The sequence below is a fragment of the Clytia hemisphaerica genome, unplaced genomic scaffold (assembly GCF_902728285.1).
Source record: "Clytia hemisphaerica strain Z4C2 unplaced genomic scaffold, Clytia hemisphaerica genome assembly, whole genome shotgun sequence".
Taxonomy (NCBI): Eukaryota; Metazoa; Cnidaria; class Hydrozoa; order Leptothecata; family Clytiidae; genus Clytia; species Clytia hemisphaerica.
Window position 1 is genome coordinate 703,448 of NW_027103414.1, and position 9,340 is coordinate 712,787.

The following is a 9,340-nucleotide window of genomic DNA, read 5'->3' on the forward strand; positions in this document are numbered from 1 at the left end:
CAACTGTAAAAATGTGAGTCACGCGTCGTATGTACAGTAGATTAAAAAACATACGACGGGTCTCCTGTCTAAGGTTAGTAGGACCCGCACCTTAATTTCCTAAATTCTATAATAATGTTCAGAATATTTTGTTTGAAAATGAATGTTTAGAACAAATGTTTCATTTTCAAGGATTAAAATTCACCAAGAAGAATTCTCTTGACCTCTTTACCACCCTGTTTACTTGAGTTCGGTTGGAGTAAAGTAACCCCAATTTTGGGTTCAGGGCTCAATATAGCGAGCCAGAACATAGGGAAAAGCGAGGGCGAGATTACACGCTATTTTTGTAAGAATGGTGTTTTTACATTTTATTATGAATATTCTTAACTTTTTTGAAAAATTATCTTAAAATAATCTTAAGGCATTCTTAGGGAATTTTCAAGTCAAATAATAAAATCCAACCTCAAATAATAAAATACGAAAGAGGGTTTATGGCAATTTCCGTAAATAATACTATTTCAGTGTGTTACAAAACCCAAAAACTCTTGAAATGTTAGTGTAAATTAGGAGCAGAGTTAGACTCGAAGAAAGTTTAAAATAGAGATTTTGGGCTAGCACAAAGAAATTCATGATGGCGCTATTCTTAGGATATTTTCAATCTTTCAGCCAATTTCATCATGAATACTTTTATAACATACAGTATATGCTTGTAAAAGAAAAAAAAGCGTGTAGACAGACAATATACGTCCTAAATCGGGGGTCATTTCTGGGAAATTTTGACAGATCGAATCGAATCAGATTATGAGAAGTAAAATAAAATGATATTCTTATTACCCCTATCTGTAGCGATTTCCTTCACAATATTGAAGAGGCCCAGATGTGATTTACATGTCTCCTCCCTCCTCTTATTCAAGAAGACGTTTTAAAACAAAAGAATATATTCAGTTTATTATGTAATAAAGAGATTACTGACATTTCTTTGGTGTTAATATGAACAGCTGCGTTTTCAGTGTGATGTACGCTTTCAATAGAAGCAAAAGAAATAGAGAAAAAAACAGATTAAAATTTTCCCACGGTTGTAAAGTTACGTATCCATTGTTTTAGAAAATAATTTTGACACTTTTTAAAATAGTTTTATAAATTATTTTATAGCAAGAGGGGGAATTCCCTGCATATAAAAGAGTGAAAGACAGAAAAGTTGAAATTTGAGATGAACTTCAAATAAATGAACTTTCTCAAAACATGCATGACTTAACCATTACCTAATGAGGGGCTCCTAGGTCAGTTCCCCAGAAATTTTAGACTGCCTGGTTGTCAAATCCCCCCTCTGAAAATGAAAAAATCCTTTCCTACCCCTTTTGCACTTTCCCTCCCCAGATAAGTTGAAATTTTTTCTCTCCCCCTTTTCACAATTCCGAGCAATTAATTTTTACACACCTTTGAACACCAAAATGTACTTCTTTAGAAAATAAATTTTTAATCTAAATAAAAATCCTAGTTTAAATGTTATAAAAGATCGAAAGAATGTCAAATGATAAAATAACGAGAGAAATATCAGCCATAATGCAAAAGTGAAACGACTTTAGCAATTTCACTTTTCTGCTAAAAGGTTGAAAAGTTCTTTCCCCCAGAAAAATTTTGTTACCCCTTTTTAAAATCCCCCATGGATTTCCATTTTTTCTTTTGCCCCCCCCCCCCTTTTTGGAAACTTTTTGAAAAACTCACAGTAAGCGAGGAGTAAATGACTACACATTTTTTTATAAGCATTACATAAATCAAGATGAGCCTCGTGATTCTTAATTTTTCACGAATTTGATCCCTAAAAAATTCTTAAGTTTCGAAGACTGGAAAATAAAAAAGTGTATTTAACTAGGTTTGCCTGGAGGTTTGCCATAGAATTCATCGAATTTCTCTCAAAACTAAGATTTTTCCTGCAGTATATAGTACTCCCGCACAGGAACGACAATTTGAAACTTTCTGAACAGAACCATATTTCGGTCAAAATTTGAGGCTGAGCATAATTCTACGGCTGTACTTATCACAAATTTTCACCTTCGCTGATTATGCTGATGCCACTCGCCAAAATGAGCTCTACATACATACACGCTTTTTTTTTTATAAGAATGGTGTTTTTTTCATTTCATCATGGATATTCTCAACTTTTTGGCGAAAATCATTCAAAAGTATTCTTACGGTATTCTTAGGTTAAGATCGAAATTGGCAATCTACAGGTTAAAATGCATGAAAAATGGCATTCTTAAGTTCAGTTGTTAAATTCCATGATGGTGATATTCTTAGCATATTCTTAATTTTTTGGCCATTTTCATCATGGACATTCTTATAAAGTGTATTCTTATAAAAAAAAAAGCGTGTAATAAAATACGATCGATAGGAAAAAAGAATGCATTCATTTCTGAAAGCAGAGCTACTCAGCTTTATGTGGTTAAAAATTTACTTCGGACAGTTTTTTCGATCAAGAGAGTAGTACACAAGGGTGTGATTTTTAGGACATCGTGGAAATTCTCCCAAAATAAAAACGGAAGAAAGGTTAGAGAAATTGGCGAACTTGAATACACGTTTTTTTTTTATAAGAACAAACTATATAAAAACATAAGGCTTCGAGGCCCAAAAATTTAAGAACATTCTAGGGACATTCTAAGGCTTTGGAGACTTAAAAACATGCATTTTCTTAAGAAATTACATCAAAATGCTCAAAAAATGCTGAAAATATGAACATTTTAAGAACATTTTTAGGCTTCAAATCCAAAAAACTAAGAACATCCGAAGGCTTCGAAAATATTTGACGTTCTTATAAAAAAAAAAAACGTGTACATTTCGTCGTTTTTGCATAGTCAACAGAAAAAGCTTATTTTCTCTATTTTCTCCCCTCCATCTCCTAAAAACTTATTTCTAAAAAGAAATGTAAAAACGGTTTCAAAAACATGAAAGATACCGCCGGGGAAATTTTCAAAGAAATTGGTGTATTGAAAAGAGAGAGATTAAAAGAGATTAAAACCTTGTAAACACACACAAAGAAATAGAGGAGTTTTGCAACACAATCGTATAAATAGTATTACTTAATAATGGAATTAAACAGCGTGAAGTTTTTTGTAAACAAAAAGAAGCTAAAGCTTGTTTAAAAAAAGTAAGAACATTTTTCAGTCAATGATAGCTTTTTGTGACGATAGAAAATGGTTAGTGTGAACACCTTATCCGTAATGATTTTCGAGACGATAGAAAACCTATCGAACGAATTTTTGTAGCAGATGTTGATTGAGGTGTTGAGACGTCACGTTCCAGCTGTTAGTGTGAACACCCTATCCGCTATGATTTTCGAGACGATAATTATTTTTTTAGGTGAAAACATTGCTATGAGTTCTTTTTCGTTATATCGTCATATAATGTGAGCACAGTAAACAAAGGGAGCTCGTAGCGTTCCATGCCGAAAGGTGTTCACATCATAGCGGATAGGTTTTTGTACTGTTTCGAAAAGCTATCTGGTATAGTGTGAACCATAGTCTCAGAAGGTGTCGCTGTAGCCCTGTAGCAAAAAGGCGAAAAAAAGCTGTTTAAACAAGAAAGTTCAATATCCCTCTTCTCTCTCTTTTTAAACTTTCTTGGTTTAAACTTCTCAGCCCGAAGATTTTTGTGACAAAAATCAAATTAAACCAAGATTAAACTATATTACACGTTTTTTTTTTATTAGAACACTTAAAATTTGGCTGAGCCTGGATGTGCTTATTTTTTTAGCAATTTTCAGCCTTAAATGTTCTTAAATGCGTTCTTAATTTTTCAGACTACTCTAAATCGACAAGATTGAATGCCCAAGGGGTGACTGTCCAGGGGTTGAAACTAAAGAGTATCCAGGGCATTTATTTGTGTGGGTAGTGTTAATCAAGTGATAGTTTGAAGGACTAAATTATTTGAAGGAAAAAATAATTTATGTCTCTTTAAAGGCCAAGAGGGGTTGAGGATGTCTTGTCCATGGGGGGAGATACCGTTGTCCAGGGGGCAAAAATTTAGTATTTTCCATAGGGTAAACAGCATTGTCCAGGGGGCTAAATATAACATGTCCATGGGTAAAAATGCAAATGTCCATGGGGTAAATTTGCACTTTGTCCATGGGGTGAGCAAAAAAAACAATATATCCTCCACCCCCCATGTACGGATTTTTTCTGGAAGAGCCCAATGGAAGAAAAGACGGAAAAAGGCCGTTTTAACAAATATTCCCCTATAGTAGGGAAATATTTAAAAATAATCAATCTCAAACCCCCGGGTCCCGGGGGGGGTACTATCCTTGTCGACCGACGGGGGTGCTCCGCTGAGGTTCGAAAAATGGACCCTACGTGGGACTCGAAATTTGCGAAAAAAATGACCCTGAATGGGACTGAAATTCCAAAAATTTCTCAAATTTTCTACTTTTTCCCCAAATTTTCCAAAAATAGGCACCCTACGAGGGACTGATTTTTCTATTTTGGTGTTTTTACGACCCTACCTGGGACTCGTGGAGGTTAAAAAAGGTACCCTGACCAGCGGAGCATCCCCGTAACCCATCTTGCCCTAGTACCCCCCCCCCCCGGGTCTCAAACAAAGGAAACAAAAACTGATGCTTTCAAATTTCAAAGACCTGCCTCAATAATGTCTAGTTTAGGGCGGTGAGGAGGTGGCGTCGATGATGGGCGTAACAAAAGAAAGGGCGGTATGTGGCAGTTTTTTGCTTCCATTTTTAAAATTTCTCAGAAATTTGGAGATAGCCAGTAAGGCTCTTTTGGATACGATCCTCCTTCGGCAAACGTCTATCAATCTAACAGCCTCCGTCTTTAAGTTGATTGAGCGTGGTACGTCCAATGATAATCCCACACTGAATTTTATAAGGCAACAAGTAAGAGACATGACAAAATCAAAACCACATGACAACACGTGGGTTTGTTTTGGTTTTGTCAAACTTGTCAAACATCTGCTGAGCTGTTTTATTTTGTTATCATTTCATTGACAGAGAGTTCCTATCAGGAAAGTATTTAGTATTTCATTTGATTAGCTAAAATTCTTTCTATATGAAGGAGCCTTTTTGTCTGTTTGTTGTTTTGAATTCTAACATTTTGTTATGAAAGTTTGACTGTTTGATGTTTGACTGGCGGTCTGACTGAAATTTATTTATTTGGTGGGCTGGCAGTTTGGTCAATAGGGTCTTTTCTTTGTTGCGTTTAATTTAAAATGATGTATTTTTTCATTCCACCGTAAAAGTAGTAAAATAACTTGCATCAGTTGAGGGAAACTTGCTTGCATATACCCATCAAATGCCTGACCAACCAAAGCAGAAAAATTTCAAAACAAATGAACTATACAGCTCCGCTCGCAGCTCTACTCTACGTGGGGGGCGTACGATCTGGCGGTACTCGGGATAAGGCCTAGTTTAGGGCCGGGAAGCGGTAAAAACGATAAAAAGTATTCGGGAAACGGTATTTTGAAAGAGCCATGGTGACGGTAAAACACCTGATTTTTCGTCCGGGATGAGGTAATTCTCATAAAAAACAACGGTATTTCGGTAAAGTCATAAAATTTAAAATTTACATAAAATTTTCGGACTATAAAAAAAGCTTGTCACAGGAGTCAGCAAAAAGGTAAAAAAAACGTGAAAAACTCCCCCTCCCCCCAAAAAAAGGCTTTTTGAGGCTTTTTAATATACAGGGAGGAGAACGTTGAGTTTGTAAAGTTGAGCTAGAATGTCTGTCTGTCACCTCAAAACTTTGGGGTAGGCTGGAGTCTTCAAAAATGAACGAATTCGGCTGATTGCAGTTTTAACCTTTATCCAGCAAAAAAAAAAATAGGTTTGGTAGAGCAATCAAGATAAACTCGAAACTCCTTTCATGAAACTGTGCAATTTTTGAACATTTTTGAACATTTTCAAAAGCGTGCTTTAACTTTAACTCAATGAATAATGATTCAAATTGAAAACAGGACCCACCAAGTTTTAGTACCACATTAACATAAAAAAGTCTTTCTATTCGAAACATTGCCACCTTGACATAACCAAACGTCCGGACTTTTTTCTGGGACACCCGGTACATTTTTTACTTTAGAAAGGTAGTTTATCTCTGTAAATTTTTGCAATCAAAAGAAAATATGAAAATAATGATCTATCTCATACACATTCTATTCCATTTTGCCGAATTTTTGACTTCTAGTCTTTAAAATTTTATGGGAAAAATAGCGGGACCGGTATTTTCGTAAATTTTGGACGGGATAACGGTAATTTTCAAAAAAATGGCCGGGATGGCGGTAATTCAAAACCTCGTACGCCCCCACCTCTACCATTATCGTTTTGATTTAACTTTTTATTTTAAATGACCAGCCAGGTCATTCATTTGGAGGGCTATGCATGTTAGCCACTGATGCAAGTTACCCGATCTCACAGTACAGTAGCTAGTGATACATATGCACTTTGGTGAAAAATTCAGAACACAGACAGGAGGCAGGACACAGGATACAGAAGGCAGGAGACAGGACACATGAGACACAAGACACAGGAGACAAGATGCAGGTCATACAAACTACAAATCAGAAAATTGTAACATAATTGTAACCTATAACCTATATTTCGTAAGTCTCACTCTACTGAGTATACACTCATTAATATTGTCGAACGTATCCGAAACTATCTTGACAATGGTGAATTTGCCTGTGGTGTATTTGTCAATGGTGAATTTGCCTGTGGTGTATTTGTCAATGCTACAAAAGCTTACAACACAGTTGATCACAAAATTTTACTTGTAAAACTCGATCACTACGGAGTCAGAGGCAGTGTCAATGACTGGTTCCGATCTTACCTCACAAACCGCTCCCAGTATGTTTCTCTTGCAGGCTCAAATTCCCTTTTAAAACCTATTAATCATGGAGTTCCTCAGGGTTCAATCTAGGGCAGTCAGGACCTCCTTTCACTTCATTAATATTACGCAAACGGCAGTGTGCGCTAAATTATTTTGCTTTCGCTTTTGATTTCAAGCAAATGTCTTAGCAACAGGGCGCGCGTACATAGCAACGGGGCTGGGTAGAAACATCTAAACATAGAATTCAAAAAAAATACAAATCATCGTATAGAGCATTAAAAAATACTCCCTTTCTATGTTTAGTTTGTTCTACCTTGGATTATAACTGAATATATCTTCAAATAACCTTTGTCCGCTATCAGCCCGCATGGTAATCTTTGCTCGCTTCAATTATTAGATAATGAATAAGAGAGGTGCGCTTAACTAAGCCTAGCCTGGGAATCCTAACCTGAGATCAGATTGTGAATGTTTTCTGCACACCACGCTGAAGCTCTAAAGGGATGTGTGAAAACAAACAATCTGACGAATATGCAATCTCGAAATCGTAAGGACCACGTTCGTCTAAAAGGACTGGGAATGACAACAAAGTTGCGCGATTGTGTTTATGAATAGCAGTTAGGAACATTTGGGGAGTTCCTGTACGCGGCCGCAATCAAAAAAATCATAACGTCACTCAATAAAAAATGGCGTTCGTGTCTTTTCACACTTTTTTTAGCCTAGACGATGTAGCAAACATAGTAAGTATAAGCACACTGTGCTTTTAATTGGCTGACAATTTCTTTTGCGTCGGAAAAACTTTTTCAAACTTTCAGCAATGATTGATCAAACTGTTACAATGAAAATTATCCAGCGCATTTTTTATCTTCTTACCTTCTTCATCTTTAATGAAGCACTTGAAGTTTACTGAAAGTAAGCACATAAGATATTCTTATAATTAATGATATTCATTTAAACACACTTCGTTATGCGCTGCGGTGGAGTGCATGACGTAACTGGCGCGGCAACTAACTCGTCTTCTGTTGGAAGATCATATTGGGCGTTTTGGCGTTACCACCCTCGACGCAGCGAGCGCCTTAGTCTTTCCGCAACTCTTTCCACCATTTTAGATGGCCTTAACAATAGATCCAAAAGGGCGCCATAATCTTGGAAGATAATTTGTTTTGGTCTCCGACTTTGGGAAGTAGCAATGTTTTTGGTTGTTTTCGATGGAAAATGGTAAGAAACTTAAGTTTAAAAGTGTCATTTAGTTTTTGCTGGCTTATAGAATGGCAGGATCCTGGATGGTTTCCCTAACTGAATAGGGCGCCGTATTAGTTTTTATTTTTCCGGCGCACAACAAGTGCCTTTAGAGGGATAAAATAAAATAATCAAATTTAATATTTGTTTCCTATGTACATTATATTAGCGTTAGAATACAGTAAATTTTCACCAAAAATATTTCCTAATGACGGTACGCCCAATCGCGCCCATGGGAAAGTTCCAATTTTTAATTATCAGGAAATCGGGGAAGCCGGTTCACCACAAGGATAAAAACCCTACGGATTAAAACCCGACAGAAGGTTTTCAACCAGATTTATTCAGATAAAGCTATAAAAGGTTCATTACTTGTGGATTTTAAAACCTACAGAAGCAAAAACGAAAGTTGTTGGGAAGGAAAGAGTAAACGCAAGACAAAAGGTTTGGTTGTGTTGATCAGGTATGTTTTTATTCTATCCAAACTAATGTTATAAAAGACCCTGACTGGTCTTGGGTCCTCTGCTGTTCTTGTTGTATATAAACGATCTTCACCGCTGTATAAGAACCTCTGAAACATATCATTATCCTCGATACTCATTTACTAAACTTTTCAAAAACTGTATGGAGTCTTTGTGGGAGGGTTAATGCTGATCTCAGAGTCTTAGTCAGTTGGCTTAATGCCAACAAAATTTCCTTGAATGCTAGCAAAACTGAGCTGTTATTTTTCGTTCCCCTTGGAGACAAATGGGCTGTATTCCAAGAAGTAAGCTTTGCGGGAAAATTCTATCACCAAGTAAGAGTGTGAATATTTGGTCGTTCACCTTGACTATCATCTAAACTGGAAGGTTTCATACTTCTTTCGTTCCTGTAAATTGAGAAGGGCAAATGGGGCAATATCCAAACTTTGTCACTATGTTCCAATTCACATCCTTCTAAACATTTATCATGCAATTTTTGCCTCCAACTTCTGCCACTCCCCTGTTTGCTGAGCTTGAATTACTCAAAATCTTTCATCAGGTTACTTTTAATGAATGTCTTATTTATTCAAAAATACTTCCAGGGTGATCTTCCGTCTGATGTCCTATCAACACTTAATTTGGATAAAATTGATCACAAAAATGGCACCAGGGGCAAAGCTATTAAAACTGCTAAAACTTTCAACGGTCAAAACCACAAACTTTGGACTTAACTCTTTCTCTCGTCTTTCGTCAAAACAATGGAATGAGTTACTATTACTAATAAATCATCCTGACACTGATTTTCACAACCTTGATACTGATGAACTAAAATCTTTAGCT